Source organism: Balaenoptera borealis, assembly GCF_965194805.1.
Source record: "Balaenoptera borealis genome assembly, chromosome: 11".
Classification (NCBI taxonomy): domain Eukaryota; kingdom Metazoa; phylum Chordata; class Mammalia; order Artiodactyla; family Balaenopteridae; genus Balaenoptera; species Balaenoptera borealis.
The window spans coordinates 62,652,624-62,680,351 of NC_138868.1; the positions used below are offsets into that span (position 1 = coordinate 62,652,624).

Sequence of the window (27,728 nt, forward strand, 5' to 3'; positions counted from 1 at the left end):
ATATATGTCTTGGCAACATCATTAATATTTAGAAATCAGCCAGAAAAATCTAATTTTCAACCAAAAAGCCATAATTTTTGTAATGTTCTAACTTCAGTTTACTGTCCCTTCTTTAGAAGAATTTAAATATAGTTCTTGCATATTGAGAGCTCTCTGGAAGGCAAGGATCAGGTAGCCCCATTACCTAATAGAGGCTGGCAAAAAAGAAATGATGAAGGGGAAAAAAAGTGAATGAATGAATGACTGAACTAAGTAATTAAATTATTTATCTGATTTATAAACACAGACGCTTGTGGGTTCTCTTCCATAAGGAATTTGTATATGGTATCATTAATTGAAGGCATAAAACTATCATCAGCAAATATAAAGAATGACAATAGACTTTACTTATGTGTGTCCACCAGCCACTTAGAGCATGTTTTTGATTTTCTAATTACATGAGCTAATTGGGGAATCACATTTTACTGTGTTACTACATTATCAAACAGCCCTAAGCCAAATTTGATTTTCTGGGCTTCAACAACTTAATGACTCAGAGAAGAGAACTTGATGATGTTAGAACTAAGCTTTAGCAACTTTATAGACATATTTTTGTTCTTCACACGTAAAAGTACAAAAGGAAACTCAAAACTCCCTGTATGTGTGTGTTTCCATATTAATCCTTTTTATTCATAAATTTTTTTAGTTGACAGAGAGAAGGCAGAGAGGGAAGGCTGAGCTAATGTGATGTGTTTTAATTCTCGCAGTATGGTTCCATGAAGCTCTTCTTTGCTTCAGTGCTTCTCTAGAGTGGAGCCCTTCACGTTATTAAAGTGGTGCAAACTGCAAAGAAAAAGACAGCTTCAAAGAGAAGAAAACAAGCCTCTGATAATAAATATCAGAGGTGAAAATTCTGTTAGGAAGTGCTTAAAAGACAAGAATATTTTAGTGACACACATTGCATAGCTGTGGTCTACCAAAATCTCTGCTGAACATTTGTATGATCATATATGTTGACTTTTAGATCCTAGAAGCATTATTTATACACAATCTAATTTGTATTCAGAAGTTCCCCAGTCAGCTAGGTGAACCATTGATGGCTTACATTTACTCCATTGGTCTTTAGTTTTCAACCCAAGAAAAGTATGTCATTTGCCTAATTCAGTAGTATCCAGGATCTCTTTTTAAGAGGGGAAGATGACATCCAGGTTGGGATGTAACCTTACCTTTAAAAGAAAATATTCCATGACTACAACAGGATTTAGTGAAATTATAAAGAAGTGAAAGGATTTTAGCATAGGTGAAGCAATATTTCAACCTTTAATTGAGGAGCATTTAAAACATGGAATAATAAGAGCCAGAGTGGGAATTTAGGAAAGACATTTAAGAGGTTCTAGTGTTTATTGTTTTGTCACTAGGGAGCATCATCTATGTTCTGCCTAAGAACCTCTAAGATAAGAAATCCTACAAGGTCCCTTGGCAAAGACCTTGGGGGAAAGAATGAAATAGAAAGAACTAAGAATACCTCCATTCTAAACAGAGGTATATAAGAGTGCGCTGTGACATTTGTGAAAATTTAGTTAACTTATCAGAGGAGTACACCAATTCAACAGTCTTTAAATATTTTTTGTTCACATTTGCTTAGAAGAATGGTTGCTTACTGAGTGGTAAGGACACAAGAGGCATGAACAGTAATTCCCTCCTAGCCATAATTTCATGTATTCTTATTCAGAAAAACCAAGAAAAACTGTTGTGAATGGCTCCCATCATCTGCTGGGGGGGGCCTGGTTTACAGACAGTCTATTGTCTGAACTTGTCTCAGTGGCCTCACTCTACTCCCAATTAGTTTGACAATATATGCCTTTTAATTCACAAAGGATTCTCTTCCTGAAAAATACTGCCACTTATATATGTTTTTTTTTTTTTTCTTGACCAGTAATACTTCCTGTGATATTTAAGCACCCTGGTAATGTTTTATGATCCTGATAGTTTGGAGCCTGTACAGCGGCATGGAGAGGGCTCTCATTATTTCAGATCTGGCTCTGACCATCACTGACAGTCTCCCCCCTCCACCTGGAAAAGTGAGAGGACTGGCAGTATCTTAGACATGGAGGGTCACTAAAGTAGATGGAATTTCCCAGTTTTGAAATACGTTTTTCTTCAGACACTTGATTTTTCTGAACCTAATGGTTATGTAGTGACAGCTGGTAGGTTTCCATGGTGGCTAGAAAATCAAATTGATGCCACACATTGTCCTGCATAGTTCTGGGCATGTAGCCTTCCTGGCCTCATATGGAAGTTAAGACAAGAGCATAACTTACTCAAATTCAAATTTGGTATTTAAAGTTCTAATTTCATAAACTTTGAATACTTTTCATATATTTTTCTTTCTCTGACAGTCTTTAAGTTAATTTCACTGATTTTTTTTTTCCCCTTGAGTGCTATAGTACCACCTGCCTGGGTGATAATATAATTTGATTTGAGATCTACTTTTATCTCCTGAAAAGAGGTTGTTCATGAATAACACATGTGAACTAGTCCATGTTTTAATGTTCTTCAATTGGAATCTTAAGTAATGATTTCTTTGATTTTTTTTGTTCTTTTCCACATTTGTAATTTCATTAAAACTAACAGCATACCAAAATGTAAGATGAATGAATTTTTATACATTCCCATATCACAGATTAAAGCAAATGCTAAAACATGAATATCAAAGTGTTGGCTTCTTAGGACTAAACACAATTTCACCCAATGAACAAGTATTGAGCATGCATGGTGTGCCAAGTGATGTGACAGGTAGTGAGAAAATAAAGATTTTACGACATTATCGTTATTCTCAAGAAACATACAGTCCTTAAAGAGGTACCAAACACAAACATATTAAAACCTCACAGAAGTGTGATATCCAATACACAAAATATACAAGTGGCCTTGAGCCACAGCCCCACTGTTGCCACATGCAAGATCTGTACACATATATTTACTATTTGTTGTATATATATATTTGATTCCTTAGTAGTATAGAATATGACAGATAATGTACTAATTCTGCCCTTTATTATAAGTGATTATAATATAGTAAATAAGACATATCTGAATCTTATGGTTTTAGCATATAAACCAGAGTGAGGAACGTGAACAATATTTAAAGATATCTGTGACAACTGTCTTAAAATAAAAAATGGGGGGGGGACCTTCAAGATGGCAGAGGAGTAAGATGTGGAGATCACCTTCCTCTCCACAAATACATCAAAAATACAACTACATGTGGAACAACTCCTACAGAACACCTACTGAATGCTGGCAGAAGACCTCAGACTTCCCAAAAGGCAAGAAAATCCCCACATACATGGGTAGGGCAAAAGAAAAAAGAAAAAACAGAGACAAAAGAATATGGATGGGACCTGCACCTCTGGGAGGGAACTGTGAAGGAGGAAAAGTTTCCAAAGACTAGGAAGCCCCTTCACTGGCGGAGACAGGGTGTTGGTGCAGGGGAAGCTTCAGAACCATGGAGGAGAGCGCAGCAACAGGGGTGCAGAGGGCAAAGCGGTGAGATTCCCGCACAGAGGATCGGTGCCCATCAACACTCAACAGCCTGAGAGGCTTGTCTGCTTACCCGTCAGGGCAGGTGGGGGCTGGGAACTGAGGCTCCAGGTTTGGAGGTCAGACCCCAGGGAGAGGACTGGGGTTGGCTGCGTGAACACAGCCTGAAGGGGGCTAGTGTGCCACAACTAGCCAGGAGGGCATCCAGGAAAAGTCTGGACCTGCCTAAGAGGCAAGAGACCATTGTTTTGGGGTGCACGAGGAGAGGGGATGCCTTCCCTGTCTGCCCACAGAAGACAGAGCACTGCTTAAATGAGCTCCAGAAATGGGCGTGAGCTGAGTCTATCAGCTTGATAAGCATGAAATGCTAACGCTGCTGCTGCAGCCACCAAGAACCCTGTGTGCAAGCACAGGTCACTATCCAAACACCAAAGGGGGCCTGTGCAGCCCGTCACTGCCAGGGTCCTGTGATCAAGGGACAACTTCCCCGGGAGAACACATGGCACACCTCAGGCTGTTGCAACCTCACACCGGCCTCTGCTGCTGCAGGCTCACCCTGTATTCCAATTATAACTACCATACCCCTCCTTCCCCCGGCCTGAATGAGCAAGACCCCCCTAATCAGCCGCTGCTTTAACACTGTCTTGTCTGCACATGAACAGATGCCTGGGGGCGACCTACACGCAGAGGCGGGGCCAAAACCAAAGCTGAACACCAGGAGCTGTGCGAACAAAGAAGAGAAAGGGAAATTTCTCCCAGCAGCCTCAGGAGCAGAGGATTAAATCCCCACAATCAATTTGATGTACCCTGCATCTGTGGAATACCTGAACAGACAATGAATCAACCCAAAATTGAGGCGGTGGACTTTGGGAGCAACTGCAGATTTGAGGTTTGCTGTCTGTGACTGATTGTTTCTGATTTTTATGTTTATCTTAGTATAGTTTTTAGCGCTTGTTATCATTGGTGGATTTCTTTATTGGTTTGGTTGCTCTCTTCTTTTTTTTTCTTTTTATTATTACTTTAAAAAATTTTTTATTTTACAAATTTAAAATTTTTTTTTAAGTTCATAACTTATTTATTTATTTTATTTATCAGTTTTTTTTTTTCTTTTTTTCTCCCTTTTCTTCTGAGCCCTGGGGCTGACAGGGTCTTGGTGCTCCGGCTGGGTGTCAGACCAGTGCCTCTGAGGTGGGAAAGCCGAGTTCAGGACATTGGAACACCAGAGACCTTCCAGCCCCACATAATATCAATCAGCAAGCGCTTTCCCAGAGATCTCCGTCTCAACGCTAAGACCCAGCTCCACCCAATGGCCAGCAAGCTCCAGTGCTGCACGCACCACGCTAAACAACTAGCAAGACAGGAACACAACCCCACACATTAGGAGAGAGGCTGCCTAAAACCATAATAAGTTTCCAGACACCACAAAACACACCACCAGACTCAGCCCTGCCCACCAGAAAGACAAGAACACAGAACACAGGCACCAGTCCCTTCCACCAGGAAGCCTACAAAAGCCACTGAACCAACCTTACCCACTGGGGCAGACACCAAAAACAACAGGAACTATGAACCCGCAGCTTGTGAAAAGGAGACCCCAAACACGGTAAGTTAAGCAAAAGGAGAAGACAGACAAATATGCAGCAGATGAAGTAGCAAGGTAAAAACCCACCAGACCAAACAAATGAAGAAGAAATAGTCAGTCTACCTGAAAAAGAATTCAGAGTAATGATAGTAAAAATGATGTAAAATCTTGGAAATAGAATGGAGAAAATACAAGAAATGTTTAACAGGGACCTAGAGGAACTAAAGAGCAAACAAAAAATGAACAACACAATTAATGAAATTAAAAATTCTCTAAAAGGAATCAGTAGCAGAATAACTGAGGCAGAAGAACAGATAAGTGACCTGGAAGAAAAAATAGTGGAAATAACTACTGCAGAGCAGAGTAAAGAAAAAAGAATGAAAAGAATTGAGGACAGTCTCAGAGACTTCTGGGACAACATTAAACACACCAACTTTAGAATTACAGGGGTCCCAGAAGAAGAAGAGAAAAGGAAAGGGTCTGAGAAAATATTTGAAGAGATTATAGTTGAAAACTTCCCTAACATGGGAAAGGAAATAGTCAATCAAGTCCGGGAAGTGCAGAGAGTCCCATACAGGATAAATCCAAGGAGAAACATACCAAGACACATATTAATCAAATTATCAAAAATTAAATACAAAGAAAAAATATTAAAAGCAGCAAGGGAAAAGCAACAAATAACATACAAGGGAATCCCCATAAGGTGAACAGCTGATCTTTCAGCAGAAGCTCTGCAAGCCAGAAGGGAGGGGCAGGACATATTTAAAGTGATGAAAGGAAAAAACCTACAACCAAGATTACTCTACCCAGCCAAGATTGCATTCAGGTTTGACAGAGAAATTAAAACCTTTACAGACAAGCAAAAGTTAAAAGAATTCAGCACCACCAAACCAGCTTTACAACAAATGCTAAAGGAACTTCTCTAGGCTGGAAACACAAGAGAAGGAAAAGACCTACAAAAACAAACCCAAAACAATTAAGAAAATGGTAATAGGAACATATATATCAATAATTACCTTAAATGTAAATGGATTAAATGTTCCAACCAAAAGATATAGACTGGCTGAATGGATACAGAAACAAGACCCATATATATGCTGTCTACAAGAGACCCACCTCAGACCTAGGAACACATACAGACTGAAAGTGAGGGGATGGAAGAAGATATTAGATGCAAATGGAAATCAAAAGAAAGCTGGAGTAGCAATTCTAATATTGGATAAAACAGACTTTAAAATAAAGACTATTACAAGAGACAAAGAAGGACACTACACACTACATAATGATCAAGGGATCAATCCAAGAAGAAGATATAAAAATGGTAAATATTTATGCACCCAACACAGGAGCACCTCAATACATAAGGCAAATGCTAACAGACATAAAAGGGGAAATTGACAGTAACACAAGAATAGTAGGGGACTTTAAAACCTCACTTTCATCAATGGACAGATCGTCCAAAATGAAAATAAATAAGGAAACACAAGCTTTAAATGACACATTAATCAAGATGGACTTAACTGATATTTATAGGACATTCCATTCAAAAACAACAGGATACACTTTCTTCTCAAGTGCTCAGGGAACATTCTCCAGGATAGATCATATCTTGGGTCACAAATCAAGCCTTGGTAAATTTATGAAAATTGAAATCGTATCAAGTATCTTTTCTGACCACAGCTCTATGAGAGTAGATATCAATTACAGGAAAAAAACTGTAAAAAATACAAACACATGGAGGCTAAACAGTACACTACTAAATAACCAAGAGATCACTGAAGAAATCAAAGAGGAAATCCAAAAATACCTAGAAATAAATGACAATGAAAACACGATGACCCAAAACCTATGGGATGCAGCAAAAGCAGTTCTAAGAGGGAAGTTTATAGCAATACAATCTTACCTTAAGAAACAAGAAACATCTCAAATAAACAACCAAACATTACACCTAAAGCAATTAGAGAAAGAAGAACAAAGGAACCCCAAAGTTAGTGGAAGGAAAGAAATCATAATGATCAGATCAGAAATAAATGAAAAAGAAATGAAGGAAACAATAGCAAAGATCAATAAAACTAAAAGCTGGTTCTTTGAGATATAAACAAAATTGATAAACCACTAGCCAGACTCATCAAGAAAAAAAGGGAGAACACTCAAATGAACAGAATTAGAAATGAAAAACGAGAAGAAACAACTGACACTTCAGAAATATAAAGGATCATGAGAGATTACTACAAGCAACTGTACGCCAATAAAATAGACAACCTGGAGGAAATGGACAAATTCTTAGAAAACCACCACCTTCTGAGACTGAACCAGGAAGAAATAGAAAATATGAACAGACCAATCACAAGCACTGAAATTAAAACTGTGATTAAAAATCTTCCAACAAACAAAAGCCCAGGACCAGATGGCTTCACAGGCGAATTCTATCAAACATTTAGAGAAGAGCTAACACCTATCCTTCTCAAGCTCTTCCAAAATATAGCAGCAGGAGGAACACTCCCAAACTCATTCTACGAGCCCACCATCACCCTGATACCAAAACCAAAGATGTCACAAAAAAGAAAACTACAGGCCAATATTACTGATGAACATAGATGCAAACATCCTCAACAAAATACCAGCAAACAGAATCCAACAGCACATTAAAAGGATCATACGGGCTTCCCTGGTGGCGCAGTGGTTGAGAGTCTGCCTGCTAATGCGGGGGACACGAGTTCGAGCCCTGGTCTGGGAAGATCCCACATGCCGTGGAGCAGCTGGGCCCGTGAGCCACAATTACTGAGCCTGCATGTCTGGAGCCTGTGCTCCGCAACAAGAGACGCCGCAACAGTGAGAGGCCCGCGCACAGCGATGAAGAGTGACTCCCACTTGCCACAACTAGAGAAGGCCCTCGCGCAGAAGCGAAGACCCAACATAGCCATAAATTAAAAATAAATAAATAAATAAATAAATAAAAATTAAAAAAAAAAAAAAAGGATCATACACTATGATCAGTGGGGTTTATTCCAGGAATGCAAGGATTCTTCAATATATGCAAATCAATCAATGTGATACACCATATTAACAAAATGAAGGATAAAAATCATATGATCATCTCAATAGATGCAGAAAACGCTTTCAACAAAATTCAATACCCATTTATGATAAAAACCCTCCAGAAAATAGGCACAGAGGGAACTTACCTCAACATAATAAAGTCCACATATGACAAACCCACGGCCAACATCATTCTCAATGATGAAAAACTGAAACCATTTCCTCTAAAATCAGGAACAAGACAAGCTTGCCCACTCTTACTACTATTATTCAACATAGTTTTGGAAGTGTTAGCCACAGCAATCAGAGAAGAAAAAGAAATAAAAGGAATCCAAATTGGGAAAGAAGCAGTAAAACTGTCATTGTTTGCAGATGGCATGATACTATACATAGAGAATCCTAAAGATGGTACCAGAAAACTACTAGAGCTAATCAATGAATTTGGTAAAGTAGCAGGATACAAAATTAATGCACAGAAATCTCTTCCATTCCTATAAACTAATGGTGAAAAATCTGAAAGATAAATTAAGGAAACACTCCCATTTACCAGTGCAACAAAAAGAATAAAATACCTAGGAATAAACCTACCTAAGGAGACAAAAGACCTGTATGCAGAAAACTATAAGACACTGATGAAAGAAATTAAAGATGATACAAACAGATGGAGAGATATACCATGTTCTTAGACTGGAAGAATCAACATTGTGAAGATGACTCTACTGCCCAAAGTAATCTACAGATTCAATGCAATCCCTATCAAACTACCACTGGCATTTTTCACAGAACTAGAACAAAACGTTTCACAATTTGTATGGAAACATGAAAGACCCCGAATAGCCAAAGCAATCTTGAGAAAGAAAAATGGAGTTGGAGGAATCAGGCTCCCTGACTGCAGACTATACTACAAAGCTACAGTAATAAAGACAGTATGGTATTGGCACAAAAACGGAAATATAGATCAATGGAACAGGATAGAAAGCCCAGAGATAAACCCACGCACATATGGTCACCTTATCTTTGATAAAGGAGGCAAGAACATACAATGGAGAAAAGACAGCCTCTTCAATAAATGGTGCTGGGAAAACTGGACAGCTGCATCTAAAAGAATGAAATTAGAACAATTCCTAACACCATACACAAAAATAAACTCAAAATGATTAAAGACTTTAATGTAAGACCAGACACTATAAAACTCTTAGAGGAAAACATAGGAAGAACGCTCTTTGACATAAATCACAGCAAGATCCTTTTTGACTCACCTCCTAGAGAAATGGAAATAAAAACAAAAATAAACAAATGGGACCTAATGAAACTTAAAAGCTTTTGCACAGCAAAGGAAACCATAAACAAGACGAAAAGACAGCCCTCAGAATGGGAGAAAATATTTGCAAACAAAGCAACTGACAAAGGATTAATCTCCTTTTCTCATGCAGCTCAATATCAAGAATCAAACAACCCAATGCAAAAATGGGCAGAAGACCTAAATAGACATTTCTCCAAAGAAGAGATACAGATTGCCAACAAACACATGAAAGATTGCTCAACATCACTAATCATTAGACAAATGCAAATCAAAACCACAATGAGGTATCACCTCACACTGGTCAGAATGGCCATCATCAAAAAATCTACAAACAATAAATGCTGGAGAGGGTGTGGAGAAAAGGGAACACTCTTGCACTGTTGGTGGGAATGTAAATTGATACAGCCACTATGGAGAACAGTATGGAGGTTCCTTAAAAAACTAAAAATAGAACTACCATATTACCATGCAATCCCACTACTGGGCATATACCCTGAGAAAACCATAATTCAAAAAGAGTCATGTACCACAATGTTCACTGCAGTACTGTTTACAATAGCCAGGACATGGAAGCAACCTAGGTGTCCATTGACAGATAAATGGATAAAGAAGATGTGGCACATATATACAATGGAATATTACTCAGGCATAGAAAGAAACAAAATTGAGTTTTTTGTAGTGAATTGGATGGACCTAGAGTCTGTCATATAGCGTAAAGTAGGTCAGAAAGAGAAAAACATATACCATATGCTAACACATTTATATGGAATCTAAAAAAAAAAAAAAAAGGTTCTGATGAACCTAGGGGCAGAACAGGAATAAAGACACAGACGTAGAGAATGGACTTGAGGACAAGGCGAAGGGGAAGGGTAAGTTGGGATGAAGTGAGATAGTAGCATTGACATATATACGCTACGAAATGTAAGTTAGATAGCTAGTGGGAAGCAGCTGCATAGCAAAGGGAGATCAGCTCAGTGCTTTGTGACCACTTAGAGGGGTGGGTTAGGGAGGGTGGGAGCAAGAGGGAGGGGATATGGGGATATATGTATACATATAGCTGATTCACTTTGTTATACAGCAGAAACTAACTCAACACTGTAAAGCAATTATACTCCAATAAAGATGTTAAATAAATAAAAATAAAAAATAGAAATTTTAGCTATAATAGCACACAATTCTCGTTATGAGATTGTTGGGAAGAATAAATGAGATTACATGCCTTCACTGCCTTGCACATAGTAGGTATTCAATAGTGACAGCTATTCTATTGAGTTCTGGATTAATAATCTGCAAGGGCCACAAGATTTATTTGATCGAATGTTGAATGCTTGCTAATTTCTCCAGTAGTACAAAATATCATTTAAGAAGCAAACAAACTTGCTTTCTTCTACAAAATCCACTAAAAACCTTTTTTAACACAAACACTTCTTTCATGAACTCATCTAAGACATACTCCCTTATGGACAGGAATTGTCCTTGCTGTCTCTCCCAAATCAGGTCAGTGTGGCTTTCACTCAGAATATAACCACAACTGGATTTTCTCCCAATCTTTTGTCCACTCGTTCTTGTGTTTTCTTTTTAATATTCTCTTTTCCAGTTTGACCATCATGTTTCTCTGCTACTGGCACTCAGTTTCCTAAGGTTGCTCTCATTGCATCCCTTATATCCCATCCTCATAAGGATACACACTTTATTTTACTCATTTTTTATACACTTGTAACTTCTGGTGCCATGCCTTGTTCATAGTATGTCTTCAGAAGAATCTTTAGAATCAGGTCACGCGAGAACGCCAAAATTGCACTGTCATTGAAATCTTCTCCATCTTCAAGTAAGTATTAGGCCTCCCCTAATAACTGTGGTCTTTTCCTATGATATATGACTTGAATTTATCTCGGCAAATTTTTATGCACATGCATTGGTAATTTCTAATTTAAATACCAAATACGTGAATTAAAACATAATCTAACACTTTAGAACCTACCATGTGCTAGGTATGGTGATAAGCCCTGGAGATACAGGGATGAATGAGATATGGCTTCTGCCCTCAAAGAACTCACTCTAGCAGAGGGAGACTAATGAAAACATGCGACAAAGTGATATGACTGCTGTGGTAGATGCCTGAGATTATAGCAGGTGCAGAGATGACACAAAGGAAGGGATAGGTGATTGCACCTGGAGGTTGTCAAAAAAGGCTTCACAGAGGAGATGGTACGAACTGAATGTGTTCATGGGCGGGTGTTCATCAGAATGGGTAGGAAAGAGACGAGCCTATCAAGGCAGAGGGAACAGCACAAACCACTTCTTCAGAGTGCTCTGCTAGAGAGAACACTGGCATTAGAGTCAGAAGACCTGTATTGTAGTCTTAATTCTGTGGTTTAACAGACTGGGTAACCCTGGGTAGGTCATGGTGCTTCAATTTTCTCATGCAGACAGATGATCTCTGAGGTCGCTCCCTGCTCTGACTTCCTCACATCAGGGTTTTTTCTCCCCATCTACTGTTTAAATCATATTTACTTTGCCTGTCACTTTGGTCAAGGTGCACCCGACCAAACTTAACTAAGGATTTTTCTATTGTTCTTTATTCCAAAGGTCCCAATCAGCAACCCATAATCCTATCAGCTAGCATCTCCCTACCTCCATGTACCTCTGCCATGGCCCTTCTCCTTGATCTGAAAGGATCAGGGAGGAAACTAGAGGGCAGTATCACCTGCTCTCCTTAGCTCCACTTAAGGACATCACATTCAGCACCTTCCTTATTTCTTCTTAAAGATCTCAAATCTTTGGGTAGAAATAAAAGGTAGCTCTTTCTCTTTGAAAAAGGGGACAAAAAGGGAATTTTGCTCTACTTCAATCCAAAAGAAAGAACTGAAGGCTGATGTTCATTATCTCCATCTTTTTAATCACATTTAACTTTACATGTCTCTGCTGAATGGATGAAAAACAATCAAGTACTGAAAAAAGTGAAAGTGAACCTACAAGCAGGGAGGCTCTAATCGGGATGAGAGCATCATTAGACAAAGCCTGGAGGTTCGTAGCACACAACTAAGCTGTCCACCACTTTCTTTAATAATGTCCCTTCTCCTAGACTATCTCCACTGGCTAAAATTGTGTCCTCTCTTCATGTTAAGAGGAATTATCACAGAGAAATTAAAAGCTCAGACTCTGGAATCTAAAAGGCCTGAATTCCAATAGCAGTTCTGTCACTTACAAGCTGTTAGAATTCATGTTGTTAAGTATTATACACATTTGTTTAAGTGTCAATATTGTTTATTTAAACTGTAGTAAGCAAAAGATTTTCTGTTTAAGCTTTAGCGAGCACCTATTTTAATCTAAGGTATGCATCTGGTTATTTTAGGAATACTATTCAATTACAATGAGACTGGTTTATAAATGTACAGTTTTATAAGAAGCTAATCATAGTTAGAATTTCTTGTTTTTAACAAACACAAACTACAGAAATAACTGTTGATATTCTTAGTTAAGATTCTAATTTTGGTAAGAGCACTATTCTTATTGTTCACCTGAATATATTCTTACCAGTAAAACCTGATTTCAAGTTAAACTTATAATCTTAGTTAGACAAACTTCTGAGTTCAGTGAACTGCTAAATCATAGCTTCCAGCAAATATAGAAAAAGAAATCAGTATCCTATGATCTGTTCCATTCTTAAACAATTTTCTTTTGGTTTTGTTATTTCCTCTGCCTTTGTCATTAAGACCTCATAACACATAGAAATTTGGGGCTAGAAAAGTGATCATAGACTTAATATTAATTACTATGTATCTTTTTAAATTTAATTAGAAACCACAGATTTTTAAAAATTAAGTAGCTTTTTACTTGTAAAATTGTGATAATTTTCCCTGGTATTTCTGTCAAGAGAAATCAAGGAAGATAGCTTAGGGTTCTTACATGTATAAAAAGAAAGTCATTTTATATATACAAAGTTGTCTTGATTAAAGGCTTCTGTAAAGAAGGAAAAATATAGTCACTTAAGTTCAGAACTGGATTTGCCTCTCGTTTGGAAATGGCACATTTCTTCCCAGCTTTGCTCCCTTACTTTGCACCATTTGCTGGATGGTGTAATAACAGCTGGCTTGAATGCTTTCATTTGGCTCCAGCCTGATGCAGGCTGTTTTATTCTTTGGGTTAAATATTCCTTAAATTTGAACATGCTCTCTGAGAGCAGTAAATGGTGTTAAAGAGCCCAATCGAATAACTACGAAAGCATCATGATACAGGTTTTTATCCCATCAAGGCCCCTCCCTCACTTGACCACCCTCATACACAAACCACCTGGTCAGTTGCAAGTAAAGTGTCCAAGAGAATCAAGAGCTCAAAGCACATACCCAAAAGATTTAGAGAAACAGAAACAAAGTGTGTATTGAACCACAAGATAAGATTTCACAAATATTATGATGGTGTCAGCAGATAGCCAAGAATATTTTCTCTTACACTTGGGTATAATACAACTATAGTGTGAGGCAGAACATCAGTGTCATACATTTCTTCATCTTTGACTTCTTTCCTTAACCCCCTGCAATCTTGTTTTTGTTTCACCACCACACAAAAGCTGAGCTCTTAAGGATCAACAAAGATCCGCATGTATTCATACAATGATTTTTTTCCCAGCCTTCATCCTCCCTGGTTTTCATGCGGTATTTGACAATCTGGAGCATAACTTAAAAATCCCCTTTTGTCACATGGTTGATATCCTTGCTGGTCTCCTCCCTACTGATCTATCCAATGCATTTATATCCATTTCCTTTCCTCTTGCCAGATATGGGCATTCACAAAGTTTGCCCTTATTGTTATACAACCTTTACCTGAGTTTTCATCTCACCCAACGTTTGTTTTCTAAGTAAATGCCCTAGTATCACCCCAGTCTCAGTAAGTCTAAAATAGAACTAATCATCTTGCCTAATTATAACTATCATTTCCTCCAGGCTACTCTATATACCTGTTAAGGGAATCCTCTTTTTCATATATATCCTTTATATTTGTTATCCATACCCACTATCCTATTTTAAGACCTAAACTATCACTTTCTTAGGACCATCAATATAATTTCCTAAAACTATCTCTGCCTCTATCATTTTTCAATATCAATCTATTCTTCATATCTTTTGAGATTTATCTTTCTAAAAAGCAACATTTTCATTGTATAATTTTGCTGCACAAGTAGCTTTAAGTAACTTTTCTTTATCCTTAAAGAACATTCCAGAATATCCACCAGCTGTCCCCAGTCTACCTGTCTAGCTACAGACCCTACTTCTTATCTTCAAAGACATTTTCTAGCCAAGTAACTGAAATTAAATAAAGCATATCCTCTCTTTGGTATCTTTATTAATGTCATATACCCCACCCTAAATATATTTAATCTATGCTTATTAAAATACTAATTAATTTAGAAAAATATATTTGAATGCTGAGAATTCCCCAGGTACTATGTTAGGTCCTAGGGATACAGTAGTAAACAAAACACAGTCCCTACCCTCATAGAGCTAGATTCTATTTGGGGATATGGGAAGCTTCCATTTCTCTCAGCCAAAGGCTGCCTCTTCTATAAAGTCAAAAAGGTTTTTCTTAACAATCCTCTGAAAATCATCACTCTATTCCCTAAATTACCCCTCCATGCTAGTAACAATAATGATACTACTACTACTGCTACTATTACTACTGCTGCTTTTTTTTTTTTAAAGTATCTACTATATGCCAGGCACTATGATCAGTTGATCTAAAAATTAAAATAATCCTGAGAGCTAGACATTTTAACATTAATTTTACTACTGAGAAAGCCAAGTTTCTACGTTAAGCAACTTCTCCAAGGTTATATAGTTGTAAGTAACATGAAACTAGGACTATCTTGTTCATCTCTTTCATCACTTAGTGATGGGAAGTATATGCTCAATCCAGATTTGTGGAAGAAAATTAAAGAAGGAGTGGCTATAAGAAGAGAGGAAAGAATGGAAGTGTCTATTGTTTGAATCAAGGGAAGTCTAATGTTAAAACACTAACCTTTCTCCCTGGTCATACATAGCACAGTCCCTCTCTCACTGTACTTGTGGTCTTCCTCATGGTCCAGCTCCTTACATTGTGCTTTATCTTTCCTGATATACTGTCCTACTGTACAGATGAGGCACTATCTTTTGCGGCAGCTATCGTAATGACTTGCCCATAGCAGCCATTTCATAAATAGTTATTGAAGAAATAAATCAATTGAACCTTATGGGAAGGGATTCTTATTTGCCATGAATCTTTTAAAATCCCTTTGTACTCGAAAGTCCTACTCACCATTGTCAGTTTCCAAAGGAGTAAACTGTCTTAATTTCTCTCTAATCATTTTACTTCAAAACTTGCTAACAATAAGCTGTCTCCCTTTTCATCTGAATAGAGCTCACCCCTTCAGCAGCCTTCAACATCAATCCATCCATCAACAAATATTTATTGAGTGACTTTCCCCACCTTCTTTGCCAGCTCATATGACCTCTTTTCACCTGATTTTAAAAGTACATCAGTATCTTCACAACCTTGGAAAAGAGCTAGAGAGCTATATCACTCCACTAATTCATCTGCTCTTTCATCAAGATCACATGAAGAAGTTTTTAAAGTTCTGTGATTCTGGAAAAATGCTTTGGTATGCTTGTTATAAAAAAAAGGTCAGATCAACCTTTCTGGATCAGATGCTAAGGGAGATCATTCTGCTGCTTTATGTTATTTCACCTTTCTTGAATCCCCTTAGGATCATGACGGGGAGCTGAGTATTAATGCTGTTTCTGTCCCCAGCCGCCTAGCCTGTTGATAAAGTATGGAAATTGTAAGGTTTCAAGTTGTTTATATGTAATCTTTTTCGGATTATGCTAACAGCAGCATTAATCATTAACATACTATTTTCACATACATTATTATTTGCTCCTCATAAAAGTCCTATGAGGGTTGATATCTCCATTTTATAGATGAATAAATAGCTAAGAGATGATAAGTTGCTCAACATTGCTCACCTAGTAATGTTGGAGTTTTGATACAAATCTAGGTTTTCTGGACTCTGAATCTAGAGCTGATCCCACTACCTTATGCTACACACATAGCTTATCCTCTAAAAGTGAGAGAGAATCTGATTGAATCGTTTGAAGTTGCTGATGTTTAACTGTTTCTGACTTACAAAACGGCAGTTCTGCATGGTTCAACCTGAGAGTTTAAAATGACTTAGCATGGTGGTTAGGAGCTAGAATTCTGGAGGCAGATTGCCTGGGTTCATAGCATGATTCTCTCACTCTCTAGCTATAAAACTTTGGGTGAGCTACTTAACCTCTCTGAGCCTTGGTGTCCGTATTTACAAAATGGATGGTGATTATCTTATTGGGTTGTATAAGGACTGAATGATACAATTTTGTAACGGTTTAGTGTTTAGCACCTAGTGAACCCTCAAAAATATTAACTGCAATTATTTTAAAGTTTTTCCTAGGTCTGCCATTGGCATATTTTAAGTCCTGCCTATTCACTCTTCTAAACAGAAACCAGTGTAGGCACATGTGAGTGTTGGGGCGGAGGGAGAATGGCAGGTGTAGAGATGAATGCCTATTGTTTGTAGGAAATTTTATAAAAATTAACATATATTTGTTAAGTTGTGCACAATATTCCCACAGAGGACTTGAGTTACCCCTCTTTCCCCTGTGAGATTCAATTAACTTAGATCAAATAGAAACCTACAGTGACAAAAAAAAGTATAATATATTTTTCAAAGAAAAGTTTAAAAGCTCAAGTTTCTACATTTATATCAGTGCTTCCTAAACTGGATCCGGGTGTTTAGAAGCGGTTGTGCATACTGAAGTTGTGGCTGACAACAGCTAGTCACAACAGGGACCTCTGGGCTGCAAACTGGATGCACCAAATCTTTCTCTCTCTGGACTCTTGTCTGCCCACCCCCCAGGGCTTTTAAGTGTTCTGGCACAGTGTTAACTGGGAAGATGATAGTATAAGCTCTAAACAGTGCACCATGATTAACCATAAGTCATTGCTGCTTTTTTTTTTTTTTTTTAAATGTCCTCTTGGAACTGGAACACTCAAAAGGGTACCAACATAAATCTCCAATTACATTAAATTAAATAAATTCCATAAATAGCTTAAGCATAGTAAACAAATATTAATCAGACAGTAAATCTTGGGTGGGAAGCACCAAGGATTGAAGGCAGTTTGTAGGAAGGGAGAAGATATGAAGGGAAATTAAAAATCATATTTTCACCCCACTATCATTTTTCTTAATGACCTTAGGATATCTTGTTTGCCACGTTTTCTCTGTGTAATTCCTATTTATGCTTCCAGAAAACCTTCCACGATTCTTCTCCCTTTCCAGCTATCTAATGCTACCATAAACCCTGGCTTTCTTTCTCTAGCCCTCCTATACAAAGGCCAGGTTGTGCTAATGTCATTTCTCTGTGTTTACAGAGTACTTGTGTAGATCTTTTGCCCTGATTGTATAATGTGTTGGCTACCAGCTTCTGGCTTTAGGTTCAATCAGGATGCTAATCCTAAATTGGCCACTTAACTAGAGTTGTGACTTTAAAGAAGTGACATGGCTTCAGTTCCTCCTCAGTAAAATCTTATTTACTTCGATAAAGTTGTTAGGAATTTTAAATTAAATAAGAAGTATAGCACAGTGCTCAAGTACATACACTAGATACTCCAGTTGATAAAATACAGAAATTATAGGGTTACTTATACTCTAGAGCCAGATTGCCTGAGTTTGACTCTGCCAGTTACTAGCTGTGAGATATCTGCCTCAGTTCTCTCATCTGTAAAAGAGAGTTAATAATCTCATAGGATTGTGAAGACTGAATGAATTAGTGAATTAGTATAAATGAAAAGAATAAGTAAAATACTTGGAACAATAGCCTGGGACATGCTGGGTGTAACTGTTACTACACTATCCATTATTATTACAGAATGGTGGAGTAAGGTACTCAGAAAATCCTCTCCCCAAAGAATAACTTTAAAACAGAATTGCCAAAAATAGCCATTTCTGGACTCTGGATACTGACTAAGGGCATATAGAAAATTGAAAAGCTTTGATTCAAGAACCTCAGTTAACAACAGTGGGAATCTGGTGTTCCAGGCCTGCGACTGCTCTTACACATCCCCTCCCCCAAATTCTGTGCATGCAATAATTCTACGAGGGCAGGAAAGGCTATGAAACAGAAGCTTTGCTGCCACAGGGGACCAACTTCACTTGGAGCAGCATGTGGGCAAACCTCATAATCAGGGATGTTGTTAAAAACAATAGTGATTTTGGTGGTAAATATTAGAAAAAGTAAACACTGCAGTAACTTAAGTTAGCAATACTAGTTGGCGAAAGCTACAGGCTGTCCAGACTAGCTAGAAATATATCCGGAAAATCTGTTGAATCATGGCAGGCCTTGATAGCTCCAAACGATCTCTGCCAGGCTGGAAGACTGAGTGCATGTGCAAGGTCATTCATAGACTCAGTAGAGACTGGAGAAGGTCCTAGCCATCTACACATCCCTAGCTGAATGTGAGGCCTTGCACATATGTAGGGGAGTCATAATAGGTCTATTATAAAATAAAATCTCAGGCAGATTTGTTAACTGTTTGAATTTAAACACATTTCCCTGTCCATACACAAATCCATTGGCAAAGGATGGAAGACTTACTGGCTCAAAGGATTTAAGTGTAATCTCTGACCAATCATTGGCTCACCACTAAGCTATGCTGATCTAGAGGCAACACTAGGACACTAGAATTTAAAAAGAAAAAAAAAAAAGAAAGAAAACTCAAAAGAGATATCAGTAGCTATACACTTCAAGAAAGATAGACTCTACAGATCTAGCCCAAATATGTGACTAAACATACAAACAAGCAAACACAAAGAAACAGCAAATGGCAAATAAGAATTAAGAGTTACTATAACATTATTTCAATGGCCTTTTTTCAGAAAGAAATTATGAGACATTCAAAAAAGCAAAATATGACCCATACATAAGAAAATAATTAGCAAAAATTAACTGTTTCTGAGACATCTTAGATTTTGGAATTGACAGAAAAAACATCAAAGCAGCTATAAATATGTGCAAAGAACTAAGGGAATCCTCTTTAAAAAAGTAAAAGGAAGTATGACAACAATGAATAATCAGATAGAGACTATCAATAAAGAAGCATAAATTATAAAATAAAATTATGTAAAAATTCTGGAGTTGAAAAGTATGAAAACTGATATGAAAAATCCACTAGAAGTTCTAGTTTTTGTCTAGCATGTAAGAATCACAAGTCACCACTTTGTCCTAACAACAAATAGAAAGCTAAACAAACTGAAAAATCAACTCTGTCAGAGAAGTGAGGTCACAGAGTAAACTGCTGCCCCCCAAATTGGAGAGACAGGTAGGCAGATAGAGAGAATCACTATTACTAGGGCAGAAATCACCACAGAAACCAGTGCCAGGGTAGGAAAAACTTAAACTGTAATTGATGAATTGTGGCGGCTCAGTGTGGACAAATTTGAGGATTAAACAGGAGTTTGATCCAGAGAGGTTCAATCTTTGGGGTTACAGCCATATTTTAGTGAGTTTTACCTCTAGTAAATCTACCAGGTTCTCAAAGTGAAGAGTGGAGAAAAATTCCTCATGCTTCCAGCAGGCGAGGGAAAAAGGAACTATTTTGAAACATGTAGAAGCATTCTGTTCTTCTTAACAAGGTCTATCCTCAGGAGAAACTATTTTATCAGAACCTAACCTACTGCGGTTTTACCAGAGCCTAATCTACCCGGGGAAGGGAAATACCAACTTCAGCACCCTTTGGCCATTCAGTACCACCTGAAAGGGGGAAAAACTGAAAAGCACTGGTGACATTCACAGTCCAGAGACACAAGCTCACTAAAAGACTGAAACCAAGCCATAAGAGTATAGAACACTAACCCCTCCTTTGCTACTTTACCACTACATTACTAAAGGGCTATTTACTGCAGTTCCTTTTACCCAGCACATGATGTCCTTTCAATAAAAAATTACAAAGCCTAATAAAAGGCAAAACACACAGTTTGAAGAGATTGGGCAAGTATCAACCAGAGTCAGATATGGCAGGAACGTCAGAATTATCAGAACAGGAGCTTAAAAAAAATAATTGATATTCTAAAAGGTTTAATGGACAGAGTAGACAACATGCAAGAACACGTAAATAATGTAAGTAGAGAGATGGAAATTCTTGGAAATGTCCAAAAAGAAATGCTAGAGATTAAAAAAAACAAAACAAAACCCACTGTAACAGAAATGAAGAATGTTTTTGGTGGGCTCATTAGTAGACAGGGCATGATTGAGGAAAGAATCTCTAAGTTTGAAAATATGATAATAGAAACTTCCAAAACTGAAAAAGCAAAGAAAAAAAAAAGACTGAAAAAAAACCCCAACCAAACAGAATATCCGAAAACTGTGGAGCACCTACAAAAGATGTAACATACATGTAATACCAGAAGGAGAAGAAACAGGGAAAGGAATGAAAACAATATTAAAAGCAATAATGACTGGGAAGTTTTTCCAAATTAATGTCAGACATCAAACCACAGATCCAGGAAGCTCTGTGAGTAACAGAAACACCTAGGCATATTATATACAAACTTCAGAAACTCAAAGGTAAAGAAAAAATTTTGAAAGAAGCCAGAGGAAAAAAGCACCTTATCTATAGAAGAGCAAAAATAAGAATTACATTTGACTTCTCCTCAGAAACAATGCAAATAAGAAGAGAATGGAATGAAATATTTTAAACGTTGAGAGAAAAAAAAAAAAAAAAAACAACCCAGAATTCTGTACTCTGCAAAATTATCCTTCAAAAGTGAAAGAGAAATAAAGACTTTCTCAGACAAAAAAGAAAAACTGACGAAATGTATTGCCAGACCTGCTTTGCAAGAAATGCTAGAAGAATTTCTTCAGAATGAAAGAAAATGATATAGGTCAGAAAAATAGATCTACATAAAGAAAGAGTATCAGAGAATAAATAAGTAAAACAAACAAACAAAAAACACCATTTTATTTTTCTTATTCTTAACTGACCTAACAGATTTGTCAAAATAGTAACATCAACAGTCTATTCAATTGTGTGTTTTTATGTGTGTGTGTATACACATATACATATATATACACACATATATGTATATATATATTTAGGTATGCATGGAATGAATGACAGAAATAATACAAGGGATGGCATGGAGTAATTAGGAATACTTCGTTATTATTAGGTACTTGCACTACCTATGAATCAGCATAGTATTATTTGAAAGTAGCTTGAATTAGTAAATGTATAGAGCAAACTCTAGGACAATCACTTAAAAAAGTAAAAGAATTAGAACAATTGATATGCTGAGAGATGAGAAAAAATGTAATTATATAAAATGCTCCATTAAAACCAAAAAAGGCATGAAAAGTTTGGGAAAAAAATAGAAACAAATAACAGGGGCAACAAATAGAAACTAGGAAAGATGGTGGATATTAATCGAACAATATAAATATTCACTATAAATGTCAATGATCTAAATACAACAATTAAAATACAGAGACTGTCAGAGTGGATCAAAAAACAAGACCCAACTACCTATTTTCTACACGAAACCTACTTTAAATACATATATATATAGATTAAAAGTAAAGAGATGGATAAAATATACCATGCTAACACTAATCACAGGAACCTGAGAGTAGCTATATTAATTTCAGAAAGACTTCAGAGCAAGGAAAATTATTAGGGATAATGGGTGCATTATATAATTATAAAGAAGTCAGTACACCAAGAAGTCCTAACAATCTTTATTGTGTATGCCCCTAGCAACAACGAGGCAAAAAATGATAAGAATTCAAGGAGAAACAAATGAATCCACTATTACAGTTGGAGACTTTCACACCCCTCTATCAGAAATGCACCATTCAGCACTATGCAGAAAATCACCAAGGACATAGTTGAACTCAACAGCACCATTAATCAACTGGATACAATTAACGTCTGTAGACTACTTCACACAACAATAGTAGATTACACATTCTTCTCAAGCTCATGTGGAACATTTACCAAGTTAGACCACTTTCTGGGCCATAAATCACACCTTAACAAATAAAAAAAAAAAAGTAATCATACAATGTCTGCTCTCGGACCACAATGGAGTTAAACTAGAAATCAAAACCAGAAGGATAATTGGAAAAATTCTAAAATACTTGGACATCAAACAACACACTTCTAAATAACACAGGGAGCAAAGAAGAAATCTCAAGAGAAATGTAAAAATATTTGGAACTAATTGAAAATGAAAATACAACTTAACAAAATTAGTGGGATGCATTATAGGCAGTAATTAGAGGGAAATCTATAGCACTGAATGCATATAAAAAAAGAAAAATGATGTAAAATCAATGATCTAAGCTTCCATCTTAGAAAACTAGATAAAGAAGAGTAAGTTAAACACAAAGAAAGCAAAAAAAAGAAAAAAAAAACCAGAGAGAAAAAGAAAAAGAAAAAGAAAGGAAGAAAGAGAGAGGGAAAAAAAAAAACCCCAGCAGAAATCAATGAAACTGAATGAAGGAAATCAATAGAGAAAATCAACAAAAGCAAAAGACAGTTCCCTGAAAAGATCAATAAAATCAATGAACCTCTAGCCAGGCTAAATAAGAAAAAAATGTGAGGTGATACAAATTACTAATATCAGAAAGGAGAGAGGGGACATCAGTACAGATCCCATGGACATTAGAAGGATAACAGAGGAATATTATGAAAAACTCTATGCCCCCAACTTTGATAAGCTAAATGAAATGAACCATTTCCTGAAAGGCAATCTGCCGAAACTCAGAAAAGAAGAAAAAGAAAATCTGAACATACATATTTCCTAACCAGGAAACCAGACAAAGACATTATAAAAAAGAAAACTACAGACCAATACTGCTCATGAACATGGATGTAAAAATCCTCCACTATTATTTGTATCTTCATCTTTGTCATCTTTGTAGCACTTATTATAATTATACTATACTGCAATTGTTTATTTCCCTATTCCATTAGACTTCCAGCTCCCCAAGGGCAGGAATCATTTCTTATTCATCTTTCTATACATTGTACCTAGCAGAGTATCTGGTGCACAGTAGATATTTAATAAATATATGTTAAATTGAACTTCATCAGATCCAAACCTAGGGGTTCTTAAAATCTGCTTCAGGGGCTCACGGAGTTGTACATATACTAGGTAAGTGAATATATGATGCCTAAGGATACTGTTTCTACCTAGATACCCAGTTGCAGTTACAGGCTCCAAATAAAATTTAAAATGATAGAGAATGAATTTTTTAAAAGCATATTTATATAATCAATTTGCCAACATCATCAGCTTCATTAAAATAGCAGTGTTATGCTGAATTGCATTAAGGCTGGAAAATTATTTTTGAAGGAGAAATAAATAAGACTTAAGTAAATGAATGGAAGCTAAAATTACCTGCTAGTAGCAAAGCTGTAAGTATGAATAGTAATTATTGAGAAATATCTTTGTGAAAAGAATTAAGTACCACTCAGTTATTTATTTCAACTTGCTTTTATCCTTGTAACTGGAAAGAAATATGGTGAGTGCTATGGGCATTTACTTCACTTGACACTGATGTTTACGCAAAATCTATCCTTGGAGATTTATACATATATATGTGTATACATGCATATACCCATACAAAATTATATATATATATGTGTGTGTGTGTGTGTGTGTGTGTGTATATATATATATATATACACACACACACACACACACACACACAGAATACATATCTTAAGATGTCGATGTTTCAACTGAAATAACGTGATAAAACGATAGCATTCTTTCTTAGTAAAAACTGGTATATTTCTACTATATTCATCATCTTTATAATACTTTTCCAGATATCTAGGCTTACAAAAGAAGACAGATAAAATGCAGTTCCCATTTTCAGAGCACGAGTTTTGTTTTAAAGGCCTCTTGAGGGTGGTTTGTCAATTTCCTTTGAAATCAAGGGGCTTATAAAGATTCAGAGGCAGCGTACTTGTATGGATTTTATCCCTTGTCATCACAAGGAATAAAAGATACCTCTGTCTTGTTTGAGCTACGAATCAAACTGGACCAAGGACTATTTCACGCAATTGCTGTTTTGGAATTTGGGCATCTTAAAACCAAAGGAGAAAATACATTTTAAACCAAAAACCCATTTTTTCTTCGTCTAGCCTTAAGTGAATTTTCCCCTTGTTTTTGCTAGGTATTCTTGGTATGTCATCAGCAGAATCTGCCCATATGAGCATTATTCTAGGTAAAAAGAATAGTGATTGCTTTATACCTCTTATCTGTTAGAGTTGATGTAGGATATCTTTATGGAGGGTTCACAGTAAAGGCCTTCTTCAGCTGATAGAACAGGAATATTCTTTTAGTAATATATGATCACTTTAAACATAGGGTTAAAAAACAGAAAGTACTCAACATAAAGAAAATTGCCTTGGCAACGTGGCATGTATTCTTTAGAAGAGATCTTCAGACAGACTCTAAAGTGTAACCACTACTGCCTAAAATCTTAGCAGAATGCCCACAGCATTTGGCTTTCCCAATATCAAATAGGATACAATTACTTTGCTGGTTTATGGTCAACATTCAAATTCATTTTAAATGCAGCATCCTATAAACTTGCCAGTATCCAAATATTCAAACAGTCTTGTGAGAACAAATTTTTGGACCAACGATTCAGTTACTAGAGCAGGAAAAAGCTTTTGGAATCTTGAGGGAGCCACTTAGACTTAAAAACAAAAGCAGTTATATTCTTTTAAAATTTTCAATCCCTCAATTACAGACACATTTTAAGTAATAAATCATTGTTTTGTAATAATATCTCAAGGTGTTCTCACATACATTATCTTACTATGAGATAAGCAATGATTTTATCCCCACTTTACATATGAAGAAACTGAAGCTTAGAGAGGTTAAGTACCTTGACCAAGTTCAGTGAACAAGTTATGAAGTTGGGGTGAGCATTTATATTTTTTGATTCCTGGTTCAGGATTCCCACTGAAAACTTGGGAACTTCAACAAATTTTCATAAGCTTTGCAAGAAAATGTTTTCCCACTGAGCTAATATTGGAGTAAAAACTTAAAACAAGAATCATTCCTTATAAAAAAAAACTGGCTTCAAAATTGCAACCCCAAAGCCACAGCTCTCCCTAAATATTCCCTTCTGCTCCTCCTACTTCTCCATTAGGGAGGTGTTGGCAAAGAGTTGCTTATTTTTTTGCCAAAAAACACCCTTAAAGGAGCAGCCCACTAAGCCAGAAAGCAGAATTATTAGGGGAAAAAAACCAAAAAAGACAGACTGTAACAAGGCCTTGAGTGTGCTTGCAGTAAAAAGCCTTAGTGCCCATCTTAAAAGATTTTTTGTCACTGAATTATCTGTTTCACTAGGTTCAAAGTTGAACCAAGAAGTAGTAGGGTGTGCAATGAAGCCCATTAATGAAATTTGCTTATTCATTCATTCATATATGTCTTAGGTGCCTACCATGTTCTGGAAATGTTGAACAATGTAGGTTTAAAGAGGGTCAGTGCTAACATTAGGACCAATGAATGATCAATGCTAAAGCATTATGACTTAAGGAACTTTATGAAATCTTAGAGACTAGTGTGAAGGACAGACAGCACAGTAACGTAAGTGTCATGATAAAGGTGATGAGATGGTGCTGTGGGAGTCTATAGAGGATACACATAACCTGACTGGAGCACAAGAGGTATCCAGGAAAAGTTTTTGCAGAGGTGGCAATGCTTAAACAGTCTTGAAGGATGAATAGACAATACAATGGAGAATTGAGGAGATGGGAAGTATTCTCTAGAGGTCCAGATAAATGGCTCCAGGCACATAAACACCAAGAGGACATAAAGAGAAAGTATCTGATGAACTCTCTGGACTACAAGGAGTTTACCATGACTAGAAAATGTAGCAAAGTTTAAGTCTGTAGTTTCCAAAATGGATCTGATTTAATATACCTTATTGTTACACAGTTGGATTTGGAACCAGAAGCCGACTCAAACTATGCATGTAAGGCACATAATTTTGTTAAAATAATTCAGGGTTTTAATTTTCAGACACTTTAAATTAGTTTTTAGAACATGAAAGTTCCTCTTTCAGAAAAGAAAATGGGCTAGTATATTCTAGGAAATAGCAACTGCCTGGGCTTTTTGGAAGCCCACCAGGGATTCCTTGCTGGGAGATTTGCGATGATCTGCAATATTCTAGGGCTAAAAGGAAAGGGCAGCTAGGTGGCCTTTCTTCACACTCAAAAATTTCTTGCCATCCAAAATGATTTCCCTCACTTCTTTGTCGATTGATAAATTCCTTTCAAGACTTCATGCAATTAGGAAATAGCTCTCCTACAAAAAAACAGTTGGGAGACGCTGGCTTATTGATAAAGAGAAAAATATATACTGGTCAATTAGTATTATGTATATTAAAATAATGATAATGGTCAATTAAATATTTACTGAGCAGTCTTTGAAACAATTTTAAGAGAAGGGCAAAGAACATGAGACGCAAAAAAGAGGGTAAAAACATTAAAAGTTTGTTCATTTAAACTGCAGCCTGGTTTGTGGTCTGGGAGTCAGGAGACCTGGAGTCTAGCTCCGACTCTACTGCCAACCAAATGTACGATCTGGAGAAAGCTGAATCTTCTGCTTGGCCTGTTTCTGAATCTATAATGTTAGGTAGTTGAGTAATGATCTCTAAGCTTTCGTTTTGTTTTTGTTTTTATTTTTTAATATCCAAAACATTCACGATTATCAGAAATTTCAATTTTAAGATGAAAGGAAAATGATTGGTCATGTGAGCTTTGCAAGATAGGACTCCAGACAGAATTATTCAAATGGACTGTCTTAGTCTTTCATTCCTAGTCTTACTGTATGTGATTTTAGCTGGAAAACAAAGAGCGAAAAATAATTTGGATATGGTTGCCCCTTAAAGGAAAGACCACCAAATCTTTGGACAAGATGGCTTACTCCCTTTTCAAAAATTACAATAGAAACTGCATAGAACATATACACCCCATAACACATATCCCATTTCTTAAGAAAACTTTGGCTGAATTTTTTTTAAAGGGCCATATAAATGGGAACTGAAAAAGGCTGGTTGTTAATGAACTATTACAAATATCCAAAGTTAGAACTTCTGTAATATTTTATCACACTTTTCATGGCATTTTCTTAAAGAAAATCCTTAGCTAGAAGAAGTAGCTTATATTAAATAATTTTTGCAGGGA

The 27,728-nt window shown here is 36.6% G+C and overlaps 1 protein-coding gene across 18 annotated transcripts in view; it reads right to left on the reverse strand.

The window, feature by feature from the left end:
* DLG2 (discs large MAGUK scaffold protein 2) overlaps nucleotides 1–27,728 on the reverse strand; it is a 2,068,078-nt gene that overhangs the window by 679,214 nt on the left and 1,361,136 nt on the right. The gene's annotated exons all lie outside the window — the stretch shown is intronic.